This window comes from Lepidochelys kempii, chromosome 2 (genome assembly GCF_965140265.1).
Source record: "Lepidochelys kempii isolate rLepKem1 chromosome 2, rLepKem1.hap2, whole genome shotgun sequence".
Taxonomy (NCBI): Eukaryota; Metazoa; Chordata; order Testudines; family Cheloniidae; genus Lepidochelys; species Lepidochelys kempii.
This window is the reverse complement of record NC_133257.1, coordinates 191753342-191779754: the sequence shown is the minus strand read 5'-3', so window position 1 is coordinate 191779754 and position 26413 is coordinate 191753342. Positions and strand designations below refer to the sequence as shown.

The 26413-nt window shown below is 40.1% G+C and overlaps 1 protein-coding gene across 3 annotated transcripts in view; it reads right to left on the bottom strand.

The window, feature by feature from the left end:
• CPNE4 (copine 4) overlaps positions 1 to 26413 on the bottom strand; it is a 381425-nt gene that overhangs the window by 81953 nt on the left and 273059 nt on the right. The gene's annotated exons all lie outside the window — the stretch shown is intronic.

Below are 26413 nucleotides of genomic sequence, written 5' to 3'. Positions count from 1 at the left end.
TGCTAGGCTCTTTACAGAAAGATATGAAAGTAACATCCCTGTCCCGAAGAAATGGCAGTCTAAATAGGGTCAACATGCAAACACAGGGGAGGGGTGGAGAAGCAAAAAAATAAAACAAATAGCATGACTGAATGGAGAAGATGTGCACAAATCTTGATGGCTTCACAATTTTATTTATTTTATTCAATATGGTGAGAATTCATGATTTTGATCAATCTTAGTTAACACTTTCCTGAAGAGGTGTCCTTAAAGAGTACCGACAGGCCAGTTAGACTAATCGTTTTATTCTGCATGGATGTTTCACAGTATCTGTGCCAAATCCTGTTTCTCACTGAAGTATGATTATTTGAATTTAACTACCAGCCAAATTAATATACGCAAGTTTTACATAAGTTTTCCTTACTTCCTGCAATCATTGAGAGATAACTCACCAGCATTAAAAGGAAACAGTTTGTGGTCATAATTACATTGGATTAAATGTTTGATTCCTCTTGTTCTTCCATTGACAATTATTCTAATGATAGTGTCTCAATTAATGTACCAGAATGATAAAAAAATGTCTACACCTACATCATTTTCCTAAATGCAGAGGAAATTGCATGTTAAGCTGACAAAATGTTGACATTAAGGGATGAATTGTCAGCTCATCTTTAACCAGTCCTCTCTTTCTGTATCTTCAATTATTTGTGGCATAATTAAGGCCATTTACACAATCTAAAAGTACCTTATTGCACATTTAAACCAGGTACTTAGATATCTAACATGGACTTACAGGCACCTCTTTTGGTTACTTGCTACCATAAATTGTGGGTAGAAAAGCAGATGTCAGTGGTTGAAAATCTGGCCTTAAAAGAATAGCTATACTTGCTGTAGTGAAGGACACACTTTTTCAAGACACTATCTTTCTTTTCATTATTATTTCTTTAAATCCTCCAAGCAATGAGAGTATTTTTATGTATTAAAAACAGTGCTGCTATATCTTTCCACTTTCCCCCAAATCCCTTTGCTTCTCTGTTACACATCTTGCATTATAAAAACAATTCCCAACATGTTAACTAGAATATTCTTTTCTCATGGTAACCTGCATTATTCTGCAGCCAGCACAGTATGTGTAGCTGGATAGCATTATCCTGATAAGCAACCATACCAAATTATGTGACCGACTTATTTTTATAGAGACATCATAGGCAGTGAGCTGTTTCCTTTCTTTGAATCACAGTAGCTCTTCTCTATACTGCTAAATGTACTAAGTTCAAATACAGTAAAGGACAGCCATAAAAAGACTTTCTTTCATTTGAAAGTTGCTTTTATTAACTTCCTCTATTTTGCAAGTTTTGGCACAGAAACATAATGATTTTAATCTCTCTCAGGAGCCAAGTCATCAAGAGCAACAAAAAGAGCCTGGCTTGATTTCAGTTCAACTGAAAGGAGATTGTGATAAAACAATAAACAATAATATCTTCCATTTTATATTGGCTTTCAACCAAATAATCTCAAAGTAACCTAAGCAAACCCAACAAATGGACAAGCCAAATACACACTGGGATTGCTTCATCCATTACTGAAATGCACCCACCTCTGGGGTGAGACATGGCTACTGTTCAAAAGCTCACAAGAACATTACATGACAGTTCAAGGAAGAAAGCAAAGACTAATATGGTAACCAGTTAAAATGGCAGGGAGAAGTTGAGTAGGAAGAATTTAATTGCCTGTGTTGGCCTCAGACCAATACACGGGGTCATCGCCCTTGTCCATTTGAAAAGTGCTTTGATATCTTCAGTGTCACAACAGCACTTTACGTTGCAGTAGAAACTATTTGAAGCAAATCTGGATCCAGATCCGAATCTCATGGGGCTGGCCCCCATAATTCATTATGCCAAAACTGTGGCTCCAACCCTCTTCCCTTTTAACTAGGGGTAAATCCAAAACTGAACTTCAGTTTAGTTCCCTCTCTACCTTTTTTCAGAACACGGATAATTTTTGTTTTTCATCAAAGGCTCAGCATTTGTGTACATGGGGAAGAGGGTACATCTCACTGTCCTGATTCATCCACAACCTATTGGTAATCATTCTTCTGTTTCCCTTTATGTAGTTCCTTTATTTACTTCAAAGGCAGAAGATAGTTGATAATGGACATATTTTCAAAGCTGCGACTTGGAAAGAAAAATGTAGAACCACAGGACAGCTTGAGGAATTTGCAGGATTAATTATTTGGTCATTCTTAGTTAACAGTTCTCTGCAGGAGATCTTCAAAGAGTATCTACTGGTTAGACTAATCGTTTTAGTCTGTCTAGATGTTCCAAAGCATCTGTTTAGCTCCTATGTTTCACTGGTATGTACAGTTTCAGCTTACTCTTCTGTTTTGTGCTAGGTGTTCAAAATGGAACCAGAGAAATCCCAAGACTAGCTTTATCACAGTGCTTGGTGTTGTGCTTACCACTAGAAAAGCAGACAATATTGGCCTTGCTAATCTCTGGAAATGAACCACTGGTCCTTTTCTGAAAATCCTAAATTTGAGCCTGTCAGTGCCGTTTCCTGCTGCTGAGGACTCTCTTGTTTCTGTATAGTGTTTAGACATAAGAGTTTTGCTCACACTGTTCAATGGTGAGTTTTGAATCTCACATATCGAGTACTTACAATGGAGTGCTCATAAGTGAGGAACAGGCTAGTCACAGGAAATATTCATAATATATAAATATATAATTTCAAGGAACCCATCATCTGCTCATGGACAACCCAAGAAGAGAGACAAAATTCATCAAATAAATTACTGTTTACACATTACGTGCTTCGCTCTACTGCACTGTTTGGTACAGATTTGTCACAATAGTGACTCAGACCCATTAGGCCTGAACATATTTTCCACAGCATTCAGTCTGTGTGTAGCAGCAGCAGATAAACCTCTTAGAAATATTGTTTCTTATACTGAAAATTGACACTTTCCCTGTATAGTACCAGTCTATGTCGCTGAATTCCGTATGAGTTTTCATTAATCTAGCATCATGTGTCTTGCTGGCAGGCTTAAAGAGTGTGTGTTGTTGTTCGACAAACTCGCCAAGTGTTCTGTTTATGGGGAAAGTCATGGGGTGAAATCCAGGCCTCACTGAATTCCCACTGACTTCACGGCAGCCAGGATCTCACATCTGGTCTCTAAATTGTCTCCTAGATGTAGGACCTTCATTGGGATCATTTTGCACTTCCCACTTTCTGTTTATATTGCTCCCACCCTCACTCTCCCTTCCACCCATATCCAGATCTTTACAAGATACTCTTTCAAAATGAATAAATTCGAAAGGCTGCTGTTTTCAGCCTCCTACCTTCAGGTCTGTGAGGTGCCCTAAAATGCATGTGACAGCGGCAGCCAGCACACTCCTTTTGAAGTGCAGCACACTTAGCAATCTGATTTTCAGTACATGTTACAGATAGGCCTGAATGGAAAAGTTAAGGGTTCAGATTTGTATGTGAACTTTCCCAGGGTGCTCAGGTCCAAGTTTATGACTGATCTGATGGTGTGTATGCATATGTGCATGTGTACACACACACACACACACACACAATTTGCTGCTCTAAAACAAATCCCCAATATATCTTGATCACGATGCATTTCATACCTGTGAAGAGGCACATCTATGGTTCCCCTTTAACCCGGCTCTTAAGTTAGTTTTCAATGCAACATCTTATTTTACCCTCTATTCCATGGCTTTTTAATTTAGCCATTCATCACCCTTAACAACTTTTGTGGACCTTAACAGCAGCTTTGTGGAACTCTAAATATACCTCACCCTCACCCACTATCTATCTTGGCATTAATATCTTTACCAATTTCCAGTAATGGTTAAATTAAAATCATGGAATGATATTCAGACCTTTCAGAAATGATTACATATCAATTAAATAATGACTATTGTCTCATTTCTTGAAAACCTCTCAAGAAAGTTAATGTGGAACAACCAATGACCTTATTGACATTTGTGTATAATATTCTAGTTTCTGTTATTTTTGTTTTTAAATTATTTTGAAAGCTTTTAACAGACAGAAAAAGGATGTCAGTAAATTAGTTACACTTCCTGCCTAAATCTATGCTGGTTTTTCTGAAACAAAATATGATTTCCCATGTCTTTTCCTCCTATATCCCTGAAGAGGTTTTTCACATACTGTAGTCCTTTGGCACTGGGAATCAGATTAAGAAATAACCTAGAAGAGCATTGGACTAGCTAGGGCTAAGAGGACAGAGCAAAACTGTATTACTCATTCTAATTTCATTCATTCAATTGAAAACAACAATATTTTAAAGTAAGGCACAAGAATGTTCAGTTTCCATGGAGTTCCGATTACTCTGTCAACTTCGACCACAAGACTATCTTTAATCACAGCACAGTTTTCTTGATTTGTGACATGTCCCCTCATGAATGGGAACTAAAATCTGTGGTTATGTGGTAGCAAAGAGAACAACAGTGCTTAATGTTATTGTGCCTTATCCGGTGCAACTAACCAGTCACCAATTCAAAGGAATAGATTTTTGGGTCTCATTGTCTTAATTTTTAAGAAAAGTCACAAGGAAAAGAAAGCTCTGATCATGCTAATAAAAAAAAAATTCAAACCCCACCATGAAATTCAGTAATTACTCCAAATGATCGATTATTGTGCTTTCCTTCACTTTACTGGTTAAGGGCTTTACTCTTGTGAACTACTTTATAAAAAACCATTAGTGATGGTGCAGAGATCTGGACTGCAGGTGGCACCATTATGTCATATGAAATAAAACCACATTATTCCCAAGCTCAGTAAGTCTTCATTATACAGAACTTAGGAGACAGCATGAGTTTCTTGATGACTAACTTGCTCAGGGATCTATTCTATAGACTGCAATCCTTGTTTATGTACAGTACCCAATCTAATGTAAATCAAATGTGGGGAATACAGTTCTCTCAGATGGCTTTTGAAAACAAAGTATATTTCCATGACATGTACCACAGAAAGCATCTGGGCCTGATCCAAAGTTCTGTGATGTCAATGGAAAGATTAGGGCAGATACTCAGCAGGTGTAAATTGTCATGAACTCCACTGACCCATTTAGACAAGCTGAGGATCTGAACCATTGACTTCAATGGGCTTTGGATCAGGCCCTTAGACTAAGCCTGGCATACAAGAGCTGCAAGTAGAGTGAACTGACATCTCTGTCTAAAAAAACCAAAAAAATTGGTAAAAGGTAGAGCGACTTTGTCACTACAGCCGATTTTGCCAAAATTAAAAGGTGGTTTATTACCAGAAAAACTCATGCTGGGACAACAGAACATGTCAAATATTACAAAAAAGTGACCGTTTATAACATAATGATGAACACAGAGAAACAGAGAGACTGGACATTAAATTTGCAAAAAATACCATACAATATTTAATATTTACCACAAATATATTGCAAAGGAAACCCCCAAATTCTGACTCTGTACTAGGCTGAGCAATATAGGGGATGCTTGGAATGGATATGGGAGGCAGAGAATAACAGGCGTCTATTATCGTCTAAGAGAGATGCTCATAAAAAGAGGGAATACTGCACATTTTGTTTTGTTCTTTGACATGCACGTTAGACTTGTGTCAAATCACACTCTGTTTCTAGGAACACTAAGCTTAGCAGCCTTGAGAGCAGCATAGACATTTGCCCATTCTCTACTCACACAGAAAAAAGTATTCAATTTATGATGCCTCCCATTGTGTGAAGAAACAGAACACACTGGTTTGCAGATGACTTTTGGCTTCTATTGAGCATTCAGGAGAAGTGGCTTTTGCAAGCAAGAATACTAGCACATAAGGCATACTGTACAACATAGTATTCTCTCTCATTGGGAGTTTGCCACTATGTCAGCAGTTTGCTTCACTATCCTTCAGTGTTCTGCAGTATCATCTGGAGCTTCTTTAGACGTCAGTAACTACTAACTGTCAATTGCCTTCAAGGCTGGTTCCCAGCACTGTTTCAATCTAGTTTGATCAATTATTCCAGAGCAATGCAAGCTATCCCAGAGAAACCTCTCTGTGGTACTGTGGAAAATGTGGCTAGACAAACAAATGGTTGGTAAACTATTTGCGGGGGTTGGGGGTAGGAGAGGGGGAGATGAGGAGGTGACAGAGTCAGAGGAACTCCAAAAAGGAAGATGGAATCCAGAGGAAAGTTTCCCAGAAAATATGAGAGAATAGGCAAGTAACGCTTCATATGAATGGACACTAGTGTACATTGCTCAAGGAAACTAGTGAGTATTTTATACAGTATCACACTTTTCTCATCTACAATGTTTGTGGCACACTTTGCTTTCCTACTGCCTGTCAAACAGTGTTCGAAATGTCAGGAGTCAGTCCCAACGGTTTATGAGCTACAGCCTACCACATAAAGGGAGACTGGGCTAACTGAAAACGGCTCCCAATTGAAAGTGGATCCCTCATTCTGGTAGCTGAATTTGAGTGAGCAGCTTGGCATTTTAAAGACCTACTGTAAACAACAGTTACTTCAGACAAGTAGTAAATAAAAATCCTATTTATAATTATTGACCTATTTACAAGCTAGTGTTACCCCTAATGAGTGGTTAGTGCATAAGCCAGAATGCCTTGGGTCTAGTCACAGCTCCTCCATGGACCCATTGTGTGACTGTCACTTTCCCTTTGCATTAACACAGGGAAGCAAGGGGGTATAAAGGTGTACATTTCCTTTCCTGGACTGCTGCTTAGGTGGCATAGCTACATTCTGCTCCTAACTATAGGCTACAAACAATGTTGCCAACTCTCATGATTTTAGCATAAGTATCTTGATATTTGATTTTTTCTTATAGCCCCAGCTCCTGTGATTATGTGAGCATCTCAATTCTTTTTTGAAAAATAAAAGAAAGTGTCTAGCCTTTGTGGTTATGGAGAAAAGCTGGAAAACATATCCTAGAGGCTCAAAAGACAAATAAAAAGAACCCTCAATTTATTATTTTTTAAATATCACAGTTCTTAAGTCAGTCTCATGATTTGTTGAGAACTGACTTGCGATTGTTGAGCGTTTGGGTTTAGCAATACTGTATGAATAATGTGTCAGTCTAGCTCTTAATTTTTCCATGCTTGACCCTAACCATCTATAAATTGGCTACTTCACAGGAGTGATGTATAACTTAATTCATCATAAAGTGCTTCAAAATCCTTGGTTGAAATGCTCTGAATAAGTGCAGAATATTATAATTCACCAAGTACCTGCATTAAGCTTTAACACTAGTTCCTCTGTCAGACTCTGGCCAGTTAATTGTACTGTTAGTCAACATATTTTAGGCATAGCATACACCAGATTACTGGTTATTATGTGCATGGTATTTATATATATATAGGTGTTGGGAAGTTACGTTAACTGAATTTATTATATTCTTCCCACAATTCTGTATACCCATATGAAGAATCCAGCAACATTTTGCAATCTGGAAGTCAGCCTGGGCATTAGAAAATAGGAAATTAGTCAGAGCAAAGATCCATGAATACTTTGTACGAAGTACAATTAGGGAGTACTTTCATGGCTCATCAACACTTGGAATGTAGTATTCAAAACAAGATATAGGCAAGTAGAGGGAGGTAGCAAAGACAAAGCTGGTACAAACTAATGGATTAAATTAAACTAAGTAATGTGTAAAGAGTTTTCTAACTTGTAAAATCATACTATAAATACTACTCACTGAAATGTATATCTTTGAAGCACACTTTCTATATAAGGTGAATATGCTGCAAGATTAGAATGGCTTCTTGTAAGGAAGGCATATGTCTCCTTTTCATATTGTGCTGCTTTGTCTTTAGACAATATATTTGGCTGGGTTATTTGGTCTCTTGAACACTTTTAAGAACAAACCACGAGTGTAGTCAAACAATTGACTGCACATTTTGGTCAACAGTACAGATGACCCAAAGGGTCAATACTTAGATTGTGATTAGCTTTAAACTAGCATTCAGATTTGATGCAAAATCAGGGGTAGGGTTAGAAACAAATTCAGAGCAGGGGATTCAAACACAAATGCACTCCTGACAGCTTCTGTGTTTTGACCCATCTCTAACTATCTGTTCACCGATTACTATGCAAAAAACCTCAATGACTCTGGTAACATAGTCAGAAGCTAGAAGTAAAATATAAAAAGAGAAGAATGGGATAAAGAGTTCCCAGTTTTATTTCAGAACAGATTTTCATCAGGAACAAAGAACCACTAGTTTTAAGTCAACGTGTTCTTTGCAGCCACTATTCTTACCTCTCTGTATTTAAAGGTTAAATCATTGATATCTGAATCAGAAAACGGCACTAAGGAAGGACTGCTAGGATAGCAATGCCAAATGAAAAACTGAGTCGCAGGAAGGAGCTTTAGGGAGCTTGTTCAGCTTTTAAGAAATGGAAGTGGAGTAAAGAGACTTATCAACTTGCTTCTGTAAACTTTAAGCCACATTATTTCAAAATGCCAAGCTGCTTGAGGTCTTTGATTCAAAGCATTTCAAAGAGCTGGTCAGAAATTTTTCAATGAACTGTCTCATTGGATATTGCCGATTTGTTGAAACAGAAACTTTTTGCAGGAATGGGTCTGTTTTGACAAAATTTTGGCTGGGACGGTTTCTCAGGATAGACTCTCTGGTTTTGCAGAGAGAGAGAGAGAGAGACAGACAGGCACCCCAGAATGGCCAGGGCACTCACCTGGCACATGGCAGACCCAGGTTCAAGACTTTGCTCTGAATCAGGCAGAAGAGAGGCTTCACCTAGCTCTCCCACATCCCAGGTAAGTATCCTACGCACTTGGGTAGAGAGTCAATCTCCTGCATTCAAGCCAAATGAATAATTTAATTATTTACAGAGAGTGAAACAGCTCCAACAGGACACATTGAGATGGACTTTATAGCCCTGGAGCAGAATGTGAGAGACCCTGCTCCAAATCAGGTTGAGCACCCTTCTATTGGTTTTGAGGAAAGTTTCAGTGGAAACTGCTGGTGAAAAGCTGAGACAATGAGCCCAAGTTCAAGTTCATGGTCTGAATCAGCTAGAGCAGGGACTTGAACCTTGGTCACCCACATCTCAGGTGAGTGCCAAAACCACTGGGCTATAAATGTCAGTTTGTTCTGCTCTTTCAATCTCTCCTATTGGAGCTATTCCACTTTGCATAAGTAAACATTCATTGGGCCACAGAGAGTGACTCTAAAGCCATGTATTTACAGCACCCACCTAGAATGTGGGAGACTTATGTTTAAATCGCTGCTCTGGCTGATTCAGGGAAATGACTTGAACTTGGATATCTCCCATCCCAGCTGAGTGCTCTAACAACCAGGCTATTGGCTATTCTGGTATGACTGATGCACTCCCTCCCTCTCTCTCTCTCTCCCCTTCCCCCCACTCCACCCCACCCCCCCCAAAAAAAAGAATTTTGAAAGGTCTTGATTGTTTGATGTGGAATGAAAACAAAAGTTGAAACTTCAAAATTTTTCATGACATGGAAAATTTGTTTTCCAGCCAGCCTTATTTATGACCAATTGTAGATTTACACTATATATGTTTTTCCATTGTAAGAAATTACAGAACATATAATTGTTCTCCATAGCACAATAACATTTGTTTATGCCATGAAGTACCTTCATGGTGAAGACAGAATTTAGCACAATGCTAATGGCATTAACAGGGTAGATAAAAATCAATTTTTTTTAAAATTTAAATTAAATGCAGGTTTATTTTTAAAAGTACATCTATTTGAAATTATGCCAACCTATGTTAAGATGTAAAATTATAATTAATTAAAATAATTTAAGTTAATTAAAAATATTAAGTAGTAGGTTTGCGGCCAAATTTTAAGGAAAGTCAAATCACAGAACTGATGGAAGTCAATGGTCAAGAACCTGGAACCAGAGTTTGTTGAAGTGCTGAACCAGCTTTTGACAGCAGTAACTTCTTCTGCAGCTGCTGAGAGAATATTTTCTTCATTTCAGTTTACTCAACTAGCTCAGTTCAATGACTAGTTCATTCATAGTTAAGAAAGTGATTGGGAGTTGAGAAAGCTGGAAAAGTTGTTCTTTAAGAAACAGGAATGAGAGGATGAGATCTACTAGTTCTAAAATCTTGAATGACAAGGTGTTCTGAAAGAGTTAAATTGCCCAACTACAGAAAATGCTTCCTTTGTTTAATAAACTAGTTTTAAACGCAAACCATGTTTTGATAAACTTTTTGATGTAGCACATCTACAGCAGTTTCATGTAGCTAGTAAAAAACTTTCAAATGCTGTTTTTGTGCATTATTAACTGAACTCAAATTTCCATCCAAACAGAACTTGACACAAGTCACAAGTAAAAAATTAATCCTCATCTAGTAAGCAAAAAATGCATCATTTACCATTTTCTAATATAATAAAAATGTAAACTAACTCTGAATAAATGTAAATTAAGCTGTATAACTGCTTGAACAAACGTGTCAGTACAAGATATCCTCCAGGTTAGCAAACAGAAACACCAAATTTACTGTGAAGTCTATATTTAATTGTAAATCAACATATTTTAATGGTTACCAACCAATGAGAATCAAGCTTTCTTTAGGAAAACAACAAACTGGTACAAATAAAAACAAGATTAAAACTGATGATTTAAATCAAGGTTTCCTGCCTGCTGATTTAAATTGTGCTTTAAATTGCTTTGATTTAAATCAATCCACTCTGGGCAAGATAAGCATATCCAGTACACTTGCAAATTAACAAGATGCTTTAAGGGTCCTCAAATACAGAGAATGAAGTACATAATCTATGAAACAGAAATCAACAGAAAAAATAAAGAGTGTTTGGTGCTCACCTTAGACCCACAGGTGAGCACCAAACTGGGATGTGCAGACACTGAGACTAGGTCTGCCTCCTCACGTATATACATTTCTGCAGGGCACATGGGATCAAGTGCTCTACAGACCGTGTCTATAGAATCATAGAATATCAGAGTTGGAAGGGACCTCAGAAGGTCATCTAGTCCAACCCCCTGCTCAAAGCAGGACCAATCCCTAATTTTTGCCCCAGATCCCTAAATGGCCCCCTCAAGGATTGAACTCACTACCCTGGGTTTAGCAGGCCAATGCTCAATAGGCTCTTCTAAAAGAGAGACCCCACTACCAAAGAATAGAAGCCAAACTACATTATCCTGAACTGTCTGCTACCAAGTCACTTATTGGAAGATGTTTTGGGTCTGGCCTCCAAAAAAACCCAACAACAACAAAAAACCAAACCACATTAGCTTCACTACCACAAAACTCTGTGGGTCATTTGCTCCCTGCCAGCAGCTGTGCACATTTGACTAATCCTTCCAGTGAGTTTGAGGCCACATGGAACAAATTCATGGTTGTTGTTTTACTAGCATTAGCCAAACATTGGTGTTCCCTGTGTGGTTGGCGATCGGTTTTGGGCAGAGTAGACTAGCAATGTGACTGGGATCCTGGACTCACTTCCATTTGTGATATGCTCTAGTCATATATTGAGGAAAGTGTGGTATACTTACTGCTCTGGAGGGCTGCTGCCGCTGCATCGTTCTGTAGGATTTACAGCAGATTTCTACAGCTGTCTTCCCTCTGCACAGAGTATCAGATGGAAGCATACAGCTCGTGGCCTTTAATCACAGGATCACACCACATGGGATACTGTGACTTAATGCATTTACATTAAAGAAATAGGCCAAGATTTTCCAAAGCGATTTAATGATTTTGGGTGCCCCAAATTCTGGGTGATTCAACAGTTAAAGATTGTGAAGTGCACCGATAAGGGGGACCATATAAGCCCAATAGACAAAGAGAGAGAATGAATAGGAAAGGGAAATAATCTTTATGTCACAGGGTAGCAGGCTCAAGAGGGAACCAGAGGCTGTGCGCGAATAGGAACAGCAGGCTGAGGGCAGCAACCATAGGCACCAGAGACAGGGCCCCACCCCCCACCTTTAAATGGCCCCATGCAACCAGGTCCTCACCTATCAGCTGCTGAAATTGTGCCAGTGGCTCCTCTTTACACTAGGGACTGGCCAGGTCTGGGAAGGAGGACAGCTCCATCACCCCAGGGCCTTGTACTTATCAACAGGGAGACTCAGGTAAGGAGTGGAGGGGAGTGAGAGAGGAAGCAGGGGTTGCAGGAGGGGGAGCTTGCCCACCCCTCCCCCCTTTTGCAGTCCTTCCAGTGCCCCTAATAGCAACCTAGGAGTTGGCTGTGGAGGAAAGGTCAGGCAGCAGGCAATCTGAGGGCAGGAACTGGAAGCTGAGAGCTGGACACGGGACCAGACTTTCACTGGCAAGGGACAAGAAGTGGCACAGCATAAAACTACAGCATGGTGACCCTGTAAGCAGGAGTCATGGAGGCAGCTGCAAGTGCACAGCAGGACAGCGTGGCGGGGACCCCAACAAGACTCTGTTACTTTTAAGCCCCTGTAGTGGAGTGCCCCCATGGGCTGGGTGAGGAACTCTTGGCTTGATCTTTCACTGAAACATTAAAGGAATTATGCCAAGGGCATCTGTATATTTTAATTTCTGGCAACCCTCGTTAATCCTTTCTTACTGAAAATGGGTGAGTATTTATTGTTTGCAGTGTTGTTGTAGCCGTGTTGGTCCCAGGATACTAGAGAGACAAGGTGAGTGAAGTAATATCTTTTATTGGGCCAACTTCTATTGGTGAAAGAGACCAGCTTTGGAGCGGTACAGAGCTCTTTAGAGCTTGGAGCACCTGCAACACTGAGTTTGTGGTATTCAGAGCATGCTACCAGACATCTAAAAGGGACTCATGTACCAGGGTACTCAGAGCAACTCCCTGTAGGGGGGCTAGTTACAGTACACATTGACGTCTGTACCAAGAGCCTCCAATATGAATTTGAAATATTTTAAATCATGGAAAGAGTCGAGTAACTTTTAAAAATGATCTGTACTTAAAGTATATCCCACAAAGAAAAATCTAAAAAAAAAAAAAAAACCCACTAAGATTGCTTAGGAGGAACACCCAGCCACACAAATGCTTAAACACACAGAAATATGCAGCTAAGGTATCTTTCTTTAGCACATCTTAACCACCCCAAACATCACATTCACCACTTTATCCACCCCTCTGAAAACCTTTCCCAAACACCTCCAACACGTACAATATAATACATATTCCTTCCAGTTGCTCCATAATGAAAACGCTTATCTCTGACCACAGCAATATCAATAAACTTGGCAGAATTCAATTTTTAAAATAATTTTGATAGATAATATTGATGTTTATTTTAAAGCCTTTTCTTCTATTTTTATCCATTTAAATGTTCACAGTTGCAGGAAATTATGGGGAGAACAGGCAATGGGGAAAGCGGTCTTGCAATAATTATTTAATGGCAATATAGACACTGATATTCAAAAATGTAACACCTTATAACCAAACACAAATTGTCAACATCACATGTCAAAATATACTAAATATATACTCTTAGATCAAACGCTAATAAATTCTCAAGAAGCATTTTTCTTACTTTGCCAAAATGTAAATTTCAATTATTAGCGATGGAAATGTTTTTTCATCAGTTTGTGTATGTGTGGAAAAAATCAACATTTACCTATTAAAAAAATTCTAGTCTTTCCAAATCTAAACATCAACAGCTATGCACCAGTCAACTGTATGATGTTGTTATTTCCCCCGGTGGAAGCATGAGAAGAATAAATGAGGGAATCTGGGTCCTTGGAGCAGACCAGAAGGCGTGGGTTGTTTCTGAGAAGGGGTGGGTTCAGGCCTTATTCCACAAACTTTTAAAGAGTATCTGACAAAGCAAAGAATCAAATTCCAGTAACTTTACTGAATACTAGTATGTACTAAATGCCCCAAATACCCAGGCAAAGAGAGGCAATTAAGCTCATTACTGTTACTAGGGGGGCATTCAGCACATGTTACATTACTGGGATTTTGTACTTTACCTTTGCAGGTCAGCTTAACACTATGCAGTATAAAAGATTTAATAATCTTAAAGAGATTAAGGTTTCAAATGCTGTGAACAAAATGTAAGCTCCTAATATGACAATTCTAAAATTTAAAATGTACAAAAGCAATTAAAACATGAATTTCTGATTATTTTGTGCATGTTTTACATATTCATAAGCCTGCTCAAAGGGGCGCATGGTGCATTCTGATGAGCAGTGTTATTTCCCCACCTTGCAAGCCAACTTTTGTACAGCAACATACTAGAATCTGTGTAACCTTGCATTAACTGTCCTATTAATGAAGTTTGCCATCAATATGATTTATTCAGCCAGGACTTGGGGCTTTAAGCTGAATTCCCCGTTATGCATGAATATTTGTTTGTAGTATTACAACAACAGTGGTAAAACCTGACACCAGTAAGTCTCTTCTGATCAAATTATAGCCTTGTGCTGAAATGGGGACCCATATGGGCCTTGTAGGGAGGCGAAGAGTCACCGACACGACGCCTCCTGCTGGTCATCTGGGAATTACCTCTTTCCAGCCTTCAGAGTGCCCTCTGCAGGCCGGTGTCTCGCCTGCCACTGGCCCCGTGTTCCTCCTGGACCCTGGTGCCCTTTACCCTGGGGTTATGCCCCAACAGTACCCCCACACTCTGGGTCTCCCCTCCCTGGGGAACCCCCAACCCTCTAAACCCACCTTTCCTCAGTGGCTACTGCCAGTCAACATCTAACCCCCGCTCCCTGGGGCAGACAGCAATGTAATGGCCACTCATCATTGGCTAGGGGTTAGGACCAGCTGCCCCAGCCTATTCCCAGGCTGCACCTTTGTAGGCCTTCACCAAGGCCTGCAGCCTGGGGGTTTACCAGGCTGGAGCTCCCCAGCTCCCTTTGCCCTTCCCCAGCACTGCTCCACTCCAGGTACCTTGCTCCTAGGCAGCTAGCCCTTCGCACTCCAGGGCTATAGTGAGACTCCTTTGCTTCTGGCCCACAGCTCTCTTATAAGGGCCAGCTACACAATCAGCTTCCTCGAGCTGTTCGGAGTGGGGTGACCACCATTCCCATTATTAATTCCAGTATTGAAATTTCGCTGCCTTTATCATTTCAAACTGCATCAGACTGACACAGAGTTGTGTGTTTAAGTTATCAATTCAGATAAAAATCATGTTTGCCCCCGAATAAATATATTTCAAGGAAATAATTGTGCTGTATAAGTGATCTTACACCTGTTTGATACTCTCTCCTCTTACCCATGTGTCATAAATATAAAGGGAGGGTAACCACCTTTCTGTATACAGTGCTATAAAATCCCTCTTGGCCAGAGGCAAAATCCTTTCACCTGTAAAGGGTTAAGAAGCTAAGGTAACCTCTCTGGCACCTGACACAAAATGACCAATGTGGGGACAAGATACTTTCAAATCTGGAGTGGGGAAATAAAGGTTTTTGTCTGTCTGTGTGATACCTTTGCCAGGAACAGATCAAGGATGCAAGCTTTCCAACTCCTGTAAAGTTAGTAAGTAATCTAGCTAGAAAACGCGTTTTTCTTTTTTCAAATTTTTTCAAATTTCTTTTGATTTTTGGTTTGTAAATTCGCTGTGCTGGAGGGAATGTATATTCCTGGTTTTGTGTCTTTTTGTAACTTGAGGTTTTGCCTAGAGGGATTCTCTATGTTTTGAATCTGATTACCCTGTAAAGTATTTACCATCCTGATTTTACAGAGGTGATTCTTTTACCTTTTCTTTAAATAAAATTCTTCTTTTAAGAACCTGATTGATTTTTCATTGTTCTTAAAATCCAAGGGTTTGGGTCTGTGTTCACCTGTACCAATTGGTGAGGATATTATTATCAAGCCTTCCCCAGGAAAGGGGGTGTAGGACTTGGGGGACTATTTTGGGGGAATAGGAACTCCAAATGGTCCTTTTCCCTGGTTCTTTGATAAAGCACTTGGTGGTGGCAGCGTTTTACCTAATCCAAGGGCAAAGACTTTGTGCCTTGGGGAAGTTTTAACCTAGTCTGGTAGAAATAAATTTAGGGGGTCTTTCATGCAGGTCCCCACATCTGTACCCTAGAGTTCAGAGTGGGGAAGGAACCTTGACACCATGCATACAGTTATAAGGGGTTCAGATGCTTTTGCTTTAAACTAAAAAATGGATTAGTTTTAAAAAAATAAACAGTTTAAGTTTAATGAGGGAATTACTTTAAAAGCCAGATTTTCAGGAAATTATGTCAACCACAGTGCATTCAAACTGTATGCAATAAACAGCCATGCATGTTTGTAGTGTACAAGAACTGGGTAGTATCCTTATAAATAGTTTGGGAGCCTTCTAGTAGACTTCCTGTGTTCCCCACAGAAGCCCCCAGAATCTAATCACAGCAGCAGTGTATGTATGTAGCTAGTTCTGTAGATTAATATACAAAACAGTAACAAATTATTATTTTAAACTGAGCTGTGTCTAATTTTTTTGGTAAGACTCAAAGACACAACACCATATTCCAACCGATAATATATCTGAGCAATTCTCATCAATATATGTGGTCTCTCAGATGATCAGGTCCTAATAATTCAGGGCTTTACCAGTTAAAATGAACACTTTGAATTCCACCCAGAAAACTACTGGCAATATTAATGTAATGTGATTTCTTTGATACCCCACTCAACTAGGCAACAGCTCCAATCTGTACAAGCTTCTGAATGGTACAGTGTGTAGTCCTATTCAGAGCACATTACAACAGTCTAGTTCTGAAGTGGTCAAGGCATGAACAGTCGTGTCCAGGTTGCCATTCAAAATTAAAAGGTCACATTCTTCTAGCCAAGTGCATACCTGGCTACTATGGTTACCTGAACAGCCAGAAGTGACCCAGTTTCCAATAGATATCACATTCTCAATTAGAATTTTAAATGGTAGATGCATTATTTCAAATTTCTTGAGATATCCCTCACCAACCTTTCCAGCTGCTTCTTTCAATCTAGCAACCAAGCAACACTGGGACAGCCTGTGTAAATTTGCCATAGCTCCACTGATGTTCTGTCCCATTATCTCTACCTTATTAAAACTGTAAAACAGTACACTAACCTCCATCCAGATTCTAATCTCAAACAGACACTGGCTTATTCATTCAATTGTACCTGCCAGGTCAGAAGGGATTAAGAAATAGAGCTGGGTGCGTCTCGTATTTTAAAAACACCACAGTCCATGTCTCTTTACTAATGCTTCCAAAAGACTGCTAAATAGTGAGCAAAGGTGACAAATTAGACACTTGTGATATCCCAAAAGGACAGATATTTCAGGACACTGGAGCAATTGCCCATCACCATGCTGCAAATTCTCAGAAAGAAAATAATGAAAACACTCAAGAACAATTCCGTCTACACCAGCTGTGTCAATAAAATCTCATAGCCAACAGTATCAAAGATAGCTAGAAGGTCTAGAAAAATAATGGACATCTGAATGTCATCCATTGTTCCATAAAGATCAACCACTAATGCTGTTTCTGGCCCACTCCTATGTCTGTAACCTAAGGACAAGGAAATCTGAGGATTCCAGGAAACACCAGAGATGACCAACCACAACCTTCTCTATGACCGTTCCTAAAAGTGAGGATTAGATATAGGTAAACAGTTATCAAGATAGTTAGCTCAAGAGATGATGACTTGAGAAAACAAACCCTCATTATAGTTTCTTTAAAAGAAACTGGCTTCCTGTCTTCTCCTCCACCCCAATGTGGAGACACGGCCAACTACTACCAACAATTGGCTCATACATCCTTTTTGGTCTTCACTAGCTAGGAAGAACATAGATACAATGTACAGACTGTGGTCTGAAGCACAATCACTTGCTCCAACTCAAGCAAAGCAAATTAAAGAGTTGCCTTTGAAGATGCTGACCTACCCCCATAATAACATGTGACCTCTCTCAGAAAGTAACAAGAAAATGTTTCACATGGAGAAAAAATTGACTCTGTAAATCAGTGGCACCAATTTCTAGCTATCAACCACCTTGAGCAATTCTGCTGAGCGAGACTTTGCAGACTGCATGGTGGAAATGAAGAACCACTTCTTCATCGTCCACAAAGACATATGTAAGACTTCAGAAGATCTATGTTGCAATTGGTATGAAAAATTTGTGGATGATACAGGATTTTAAATTGACAGATTTCCCTGAAGACTTAGACATGAACTCACAAAAGCAAAGAAACTGTTAGTTAGGATTGCTTCACCAAAGCATTTAATTGGTTTTGTGGGTTTATGCCTGCATCTAACTGTTACTTTATTTTGGTGGGAGAGGAGTTGTATTTAATATTCTTTATCTAAGATGGTAAAATTTGTTTCTAAACTTCAGTGCTAAACTGCTGTACAGTTATGGTATGTTATGGGTATAAGAAACATAGCAAATATAGATCAAGAAGCATGTTTAGGTCATATAGTCCATTCTCCAGCCAGTGTGGAACAAGTCCTCAGAATCTCATTTCTAGTGCTTTGTCCAGTTTCATTTTTAAATATTCCTAGAGATGGGACTTACTAATTTATCTGCTACTGTGCTCACAAAGAACCAGACATCTCTGATTTGTATCACAGTCAGCAACATTTATGGGGAGTTTCTTTGTTCCATTTCAGGGACATGCTGGCTAGTGTTCACTTTGAAAGGGGTGGAGGAGGGAAATAGTAGCGAGAATTTCTCAAGAAACATTTCCTGTATCAGTGCTCTTCATTGCGAAGCTGAGGAAGAAGAAAGCCTGTATTTATTCACCAAGGGAAGCAACCATGCACTCCAATGCAAGAAGAAAGTAGGAGTTTATAATAAAAATGATGCACATATTATTGGAAGCTTCTTTCCATTTGTCCACAAAGGAACAAATGCAGAATCACTTTTTGGAGCCCCTAGTCTAAAAGCAGAAAAACTACAAGACATTATCATGCTGCATTCAATTTTCATTTACTTATTGCAGTCCCTATGCCCTTGTTCCACACACTGACCAGTATCTGCAATGTCAGGAAGAGGGGTTCTTCCTTCTTTTCTCAGTGCCTGAGAAACAGTGGGGCTCTGGCCGAGAACTGAAAGCTGCTCTCAGGCAAACACTGAGTTTAGGCCTGCCAGGATCATCCCAGGGGAGGGAGCAAGATCCTGGCTCTTATTGCTCTGTCAGCAACTCAACTTTTGCTATGTATAGCAATTATTCCCTCCATCCCCTACTGCCAGTTGATGAGCAATTTTGGGTCCTTGGAGATTTGAAAATCAGCTAGTTTCCTTCTAACTGTTACATCTCAGATAGACTCTCCTTTGTGTAATAACACATGCACCCCAAGTTGTTATTACAATAACTCTTGCCACTTATACAGTCCTTTCATCTTCAAAGCACTTTACAAACATCAATTAACCCAAATCTAGATTATTAATTAATCTGACAACTAATTTGCTATACGTGTGACAGCTGTAACAGTGATAGAGCCTGATGCGACTCCTACAGAGGTCAACAGAAAGACTCTGCTTGACTTCAGTGAGAGTTGGATCAGACCCGTTGTATGAGGAGGATTATCATGAACCAGCCTCTTCAATACATTCTAGAGTTTCTTCCCTATAGCCTAATTTCTTTTTTATAAATATAGGCCAGAAGGGAAGAGGTAGGGGAGAGACCTGGATCTCTGTGATCTGTGTCCTGTGGTGAAGGAGGCTAGAATACTGTGGAGAGTCAGGGAGCGGAGCAAACTACTGATTGCCACCATCTACTCCCTGCTCAGATGCATCTTCTTCTCCTCCGAGGTTCTAGTGCCCACCTCCGCTGCTAAGATAAAATCACAGACCTAAGAGAAGAGGAAAGAACTTCTGGACATCAAGGATATCAGTGAAATTATGTTGTCTGGGGACATGGCATGGGCAAACTTTTGGTGCACTCAGCTGGGCTCAGTCAATTTTTATCTAATCCTGAATACAATGTACTTTTCAACTATAGGATACAGTTGGCTATATATATGCTGTAGAGTAACTTGTTAATTTTGTGCAGTTTTCTAGACTACTGGCACCTTAATTCCTGGATCCACCTTGCTTAGAGTTTATGGAGAATATCTGATCAGTCCTCAACTTCTTCATACAAATCAGTGATCAAAATGCATTGCTGAGATTAATGAATCAAGACTACACTCATTAAAAAAAATTGCTGAGGTATACATTAACCAGATCTGACAAAATGGGAAGAGTAGCTGCCACTGATTGCCCGCAACCACTGTAAACCTCGTGAGGAAGAACCAATAGGTTTTTAAAACGCATAGCCCATATAATGGTACTCCTGTAACCACTGGCATGTGGACAGGGAATGGGAAAATGTGAAAAGAAATATAAACATTTAGAAGACTAGAATGTTAGCATGGTCATATACAGGAGAATCAGGACCTATGACTTTTGTACAAGAAGGCCTAAAGATACCCTCAAAGGATATGGATTTTGTGGCATGTTTTTTCCCTTTCATTTTCCTCAAAATAAGTAGATCATTCTCTGAGGGACCAGTTCTGAAACTCTTGCTCTTGTTGAGTGGTACTTATTTACATGAATAGTCCCATTGACTTTTTGTCAGGTTTCTATTGCATCAAATACATGTATGGATTCCACTCCACAATGATCCAAAGAAATCCACATTTTCATTTTGACAAGACTAAGGGAATCTTAGCTGAAATTATCAAGAAGCACATCCTATATCACAAAGAAACTTCCCTGAAAACTCACTATAAAATTACTTCATTGGGACTACCAGTCAAGTAAATACTACTTATACCAGTCAATAAAGAAACAAACCTCTGAGAATTACTTAGTTATTTCAAGAACTTTAATCTCATCTAATGAAAGAACAGATTTACTGTAAAAACTGCTTGAGACATTTTTAGGCCTCATGTACAAAAGTCATAAGGCTATCTATGTGTAAGTATTTCTCAACAGGACTAAAAGTTGCAGAAGTGGTACTGAATCAGGTTTGACTGACAGCATACTGATGGGTAAATGAAACTATAACCCTCTGCTAGGAAGTTACTTCTAGACTATCTTCTAGCTTTGGTTCTGGCTGTCAGTTTGGTTCTACATGGAATTAAAACAACAACAAAACAAAAAAAGAACAAATGCACATTCTTCCCAGGAAAGGCATGAAATCCCTAGACAAGTTTAAATTGCCTTTTCAGCTTGCTTGCATTTTCCTTTTTTCTATTTGGCATTTAAAATCCTGCACAAACATTATTGCTGTTGACCATACACCATGTCTTGTTGCATTAGCACTTAGAATCATGCATGACAGATAAAACACAAAAGAGTAAAAGCACTAATGGATTTGTCAGAATGTATTACTTATTGCTTGTCACTTAAGCTTTACTTTTAGTCTTCTTCAGAGGTTTCACAAGGTTAACTTCACCACTGGCTGCTTTCAGAGATTTTGAGTGCTTATTGAAGGATTACGGTGTACAAAATACCTACATTAGCAAGACTGTAGTAAGGTATTGATGGTCATTGTAAGCTTATTGCTCTAGAAAACATTCCAGGGATAACTTAGACAAATATCAAAATAATCATTGCTGTTCACTGTTGCTTCACATGGGCTAGTGCATCCAATACATTTATGGGCCTTTCAAAAAAGAATTGCTAATGATCCAAAGGAATCCATGAGATTCAGCACTTTTGAGCAGCCTAGAAGAAACTCAGGTACAACTACTACTAAACAAAGACACACAGAGGAAACGTCCTGAAAATCCACAACACAACATAGGCTAAAAGTTGAATAGAAAGAGCATCTTGGAAAGAGGATTAAGGTTAAAGTAATGAAGTGATATTAGAAGGCTAATATTAATACATGAATCCTGTATGATAAAATCTACATTTCTAAGAAAAAACAAACCATAGAACATCATCTATAATATTATAAGGCATGAACCACATATAATAGTATCAGACAGGCCAAAGAGGTTATTATGCATATTGTTTATTTAAACAAAATGTAAATCTGTCTTAAGAAGAAAATGTTAACAATCAACCATATCATTTTAGCATAAAGATTCAGTTTTAGCAGCTTTAATAGAACCTGTTGGATTGAAAAATGTAGTGCATTATTATTATTTATATAGACCCCTATCCAACAAAAACCTATGCATGTACAATGCATCTCTAGTACCATAGATGTGCACAATGCTCTACAAAACAGAGACAGATGGAGTCCCTGCCTTGAAGAGTTTACCACCCAAAAGATCTGATTCTATAATCTTTATGCTGAAGAATAGTACTTAATTCCATTAATAGACCCAATGAGGTCAACGGGACTACACATGTGAGAACTCAACTACAGACTGACAAATCAGGGACTACTTGTGTGACAAATTGCTACTCAGCACAAGTAAGAATGGCAGAATCAGGCCCCAAGATTACTTGTGGGCTTAGGGTGATCTGGTGTTCGTTTTTTCGACTGGAACACCCGCTCAAAAAGGGATCCTGGCGGTTCTGGTCAGCACCGCTGACTGGGCTGCTGACTCTCCAGTTGGTGGCACAGCAGGGTTGGCAGGCTTCCTGCGGGCCTCCACTCCACATGGCTCCTGGGAAGCAGCCAGCATGTCCCCCCTTCTGGCTCCTATGTGTAGGGCAGGGGTGGGGAACCTAGGGCCACGGGCTGGATCCAGACCCATGGTTAATTTCATCTGGCCCATGGCACGCCCCCGCGGGGCTAGAGCCACAAGCGGGGGAAGGCCTGAGCCTCTGCGCCCCCCTGGGCAGGTGAGTGGCTCATGATAGACTTTTTTATGTGGGTCAAAGGTCCGTGACAGAAAAAAGGTTCCCCATCCCAGAGCCTGTCCCCCAGCTGGAACCCTCACTCTCCTCGCCCTCCTTGCCCCAACCCCCTGCCCCAGCCGTGATCCCCCTCCCACCCTCCAAACCCCTCCGTCCCTCTCTGGAGCACCCTCCTGCACACCAAACCCCCCAGCCCCACCCCAGAGTCTCCACCTCCAGCCAGAACCCTCACCCCCTCTCGTATCCGAACCCACTGCCCCAGCCTGGAGTCCCCTCCCATACTCTGAACTCCCCATTTCTGGCCCCACTCCAGAGCCCACACCCCCAGCCGGAGCTCTCACCCCTCCCCACACCCAGCCCCCTGAGCCAACCCAGTGAAAATGAGCAAGTGAGTGAGGGTGGCGAGAGCGAGCGACAGAGGGGGAGGAATGGAATGAGCACGGGTGGACCTCAGAGGAGGGGCAGGGCAAGGGTGTTCAGTTTTGTGTGAGTAGAAAGTTGGCAACCCAAGCCAATGTCAAAGAAAGGGCAACATTTTCAATTAGGATTAAGGTAATCTATCTTTTTCTATTTAATAATGTGAGGCCTGTTGCATGTGAGAAGCCTGTCAGTGGAGCTACTCAAAATAATAATCCTGCCTATGCTTCACAATATGGGGGAAGATTTTCAAATGCACAAATGGCAGGAAGATGGCTAATTGCCATTAGTGCTTTTGAAAAATTCCCCCCATATATTTAAAGCAGGGAAACTATCCTTATTGTACTCTGCAGAGATTTCTCTGATTTCTCTCTCTCCGGCTTTTAGTACTTTACGTGTATCTACCTTTTTGTCCTGGTTTCCTCCCAGTTTTGCATGCGTGTCCTTTCAGACTGCTCTCAGTGCATGCTCCACAATATGCATTCCCTGCAGAGTACACGGTACTTTTTGTATTGTACAGCATGTGCTTGTCACTGTTTGCGCACCGTGTACTCTCTTCTGTGCCTTCCCGAATGTTTATTTACAACAGCAGCTAATGTAAAGGAGACAGTTTCTAGCTTATGTAACCAAAGAGTCTCTGGAATAAGAGAAACCTGGAACTATTAGGATGAATAGACAGAGGACAGACAGAAGCTCCTTAATATGCAATACTAGGTTCAAAATGCCCCTTTATTTAAAGTGAAAGATAGACCACATTTTAGGTGCCAACATTCCACAGCTAATGACGTTCAATGTGTAAGAGGTAAATGAAATTGCTCTCAAAGGGATCATGTTCTCCTTGAGCCTTGTAAATAAATATTGATATAAACTGATCCCTGGTCTTTAGAAATTAGGAAGAAAACATGTCAGCTTTAGCCCAAAGGACACTGTCCTCCCCCTCAACATGCTTACAAGTGTGCAATACCAAAAGGAGTTGCAGATCATCACTGAGGGGTGCCTAGACCCCCAAAATGGTGTCAATGTCTGTGAAGAAAAGCTGAGCAGCTCATAAATCTAATACTCCATTAACATAATACCTTCAGGAGTAGTAATTGCGACTCAGTAAAATGAACTAAAGCTTTACAAACCAGCCTGAGAGAAATAACAAAAATGTTCTCTGCACCACAGCTAAATAGGAAGATAATAAAAAAAAACCTCCACAAGGAATCCAAAATTAACAGATTCTGTAAAAGAAACTGATGAAAGAGTTTTGAGGGTGTCTATTCGCTGGCTGCTTTAATCTTATTGACCTTGCATGTCTTATTTTAAATACAACACATCTTTTGTGCAAGAATGTTTCAAGTGCCTGAAGCATTCTAAAGCTGTTGTGAATCTGAGACCTATTAAAGGCAAACTTTTGAAAATGAGCTGTATTGTTTTAATGTGTTTTTGTGATGTTAATCCCTGTTCCTCATAATGGGAGTCAAAGCACTGATCTCAATACACATGTGATTTCAATGGCAGAGATGAAAGGCTGGGGCATGCAAGGCTCTGCTCCAATTGACATGTGCAGAGCCTTGCATGGTGAGGTGCACAGACTATTGTTAACTCTTCTTTCATCAGGAATCCAAAGGAAAGAGGTTCCAATGAGTCGTTGCAATCTGTCCATTACTGGGCAAATGTTACACAAGCCTATACCTCCCCCTAAGCTTTTATGGTTCCCCAAAGGCTCCATTTAGAAATGCCTTTCAAAGTGACATCAGAATGAAATAGCTAGTACACATGCAAATTATCCAGCTTTAAATTATTTCTGTGCCCAGTGTTCAGACTACCCAGGCAAGCGGCTGGGGCTCAGTCAGAATATACTAAAAGCCTCCATATTTAATATTGTGAAGGATTTTTTTTCCAGCACTTCGCAGAAATATATTACTTTCTCTCTCTCTCTCTCTCTCTCATTTCATTTTAGAAAATAGAAAGTCCGTTTTTTTTCATAAATGCTCTAGTCTATAAGTATTCCAGCACAGGAACTTTACACTGAAAAGTAGAATGCTTAGGCAATTTTATACTGTACCAAAAAAAGTACACAATACTACAGACTCCCAAAATTCCTTCCTCTGTTTTCCTCTCTGCTGTTACAGGTCCGAAGTTATGGTCCAAATGGAAAGCAAATGGAATGGTAATTTTCGAAGTAATACAGCCCTTGCGGCAAACAACTCATTTTTGGAAACCTCTGTATCACACTAATGTAGTCTTGCAGTGCCACCTATCCAAGAGGCTTAAGGGCCTGAATTTTAAAGAAGCTCAACCTGGATTCTTACTGGGGAGGTATGATTTTGCACTCACAATTAATGGTAACAGAATTTGTGATAAATTGCTACCACTTAGGTGTCTATTATAGATACCTGATTGCGGGCATAGGCAAGTACTTGGACATCTGAATCTTTGGAGCTGTGCCTGCAATTATTTACATACACAAAATTACAGAAAAAACAAAAGCTATTTGTTAGGGGCTGTAACATGGGCTGTCTGCTCTAGAGGTTAGAGCCAGAAATAGGGTCATGCTCGGGGGTCACATCAGCAGTCCAAACCAGAGTCAGCAACCAGGGTCAGGGCAAGGAAGCAGGATGAGGAAGCAGGGGATCAAGAACAGGGACGAGGCATGGTAACAGATATAGGGACAAGGAGAGAAAGCAGGAATGAGGAGCAGAAACCAGGCAAGGAAGCAGGGACTTGGTCACAGGGGTCACTGACAGCCTAGTTGCTCAGACAAGAGAAGTGACAGGAACAGGAATCTTTGGACACCACCGTGTATAATCAGAAGTTTGCTGTTTGTAATCTGACCTCACTGAGTCAGCAGATGTAGCTTCTGGTGGAGGGGAATTAGCAGCAGTTCCCTTTGCAGCTCAGTGGGACAGAGAATAACGCTCCCCCTCACCAGTCACATATGCCTGGGTTTGAGACTATCAATGCCAAATCCTCCCTCCCTGGGCACCACGAGGTCACTCTTTAACATTCATAAACCAGTCGGAGAACACTTCAATCTCTCTGGTCACGCGATTACAGACATGAAAGTCGTTATTTTACAACAAAAAAACTTCAAATCCAGACTCCAGCGAGAAACTGCTGAATTGGAATTCATTTGCAAATTGGATACAATTAACTTAGGCTTGAATAGAGACTGGGAGTGGCTTAGTCATTATGCAAGGTAGCCTATTTCCCCTTGTTTTTTCCTGCCCCCACCCTCAGACGTTCTTGTTAAACCCTGGATTTGTGCTGGAAATGGCCCACCTTGATTATCATACACAATGTAAGGAGAGTGGTCACTTTGGATAAGCTATTACCAGCAGGA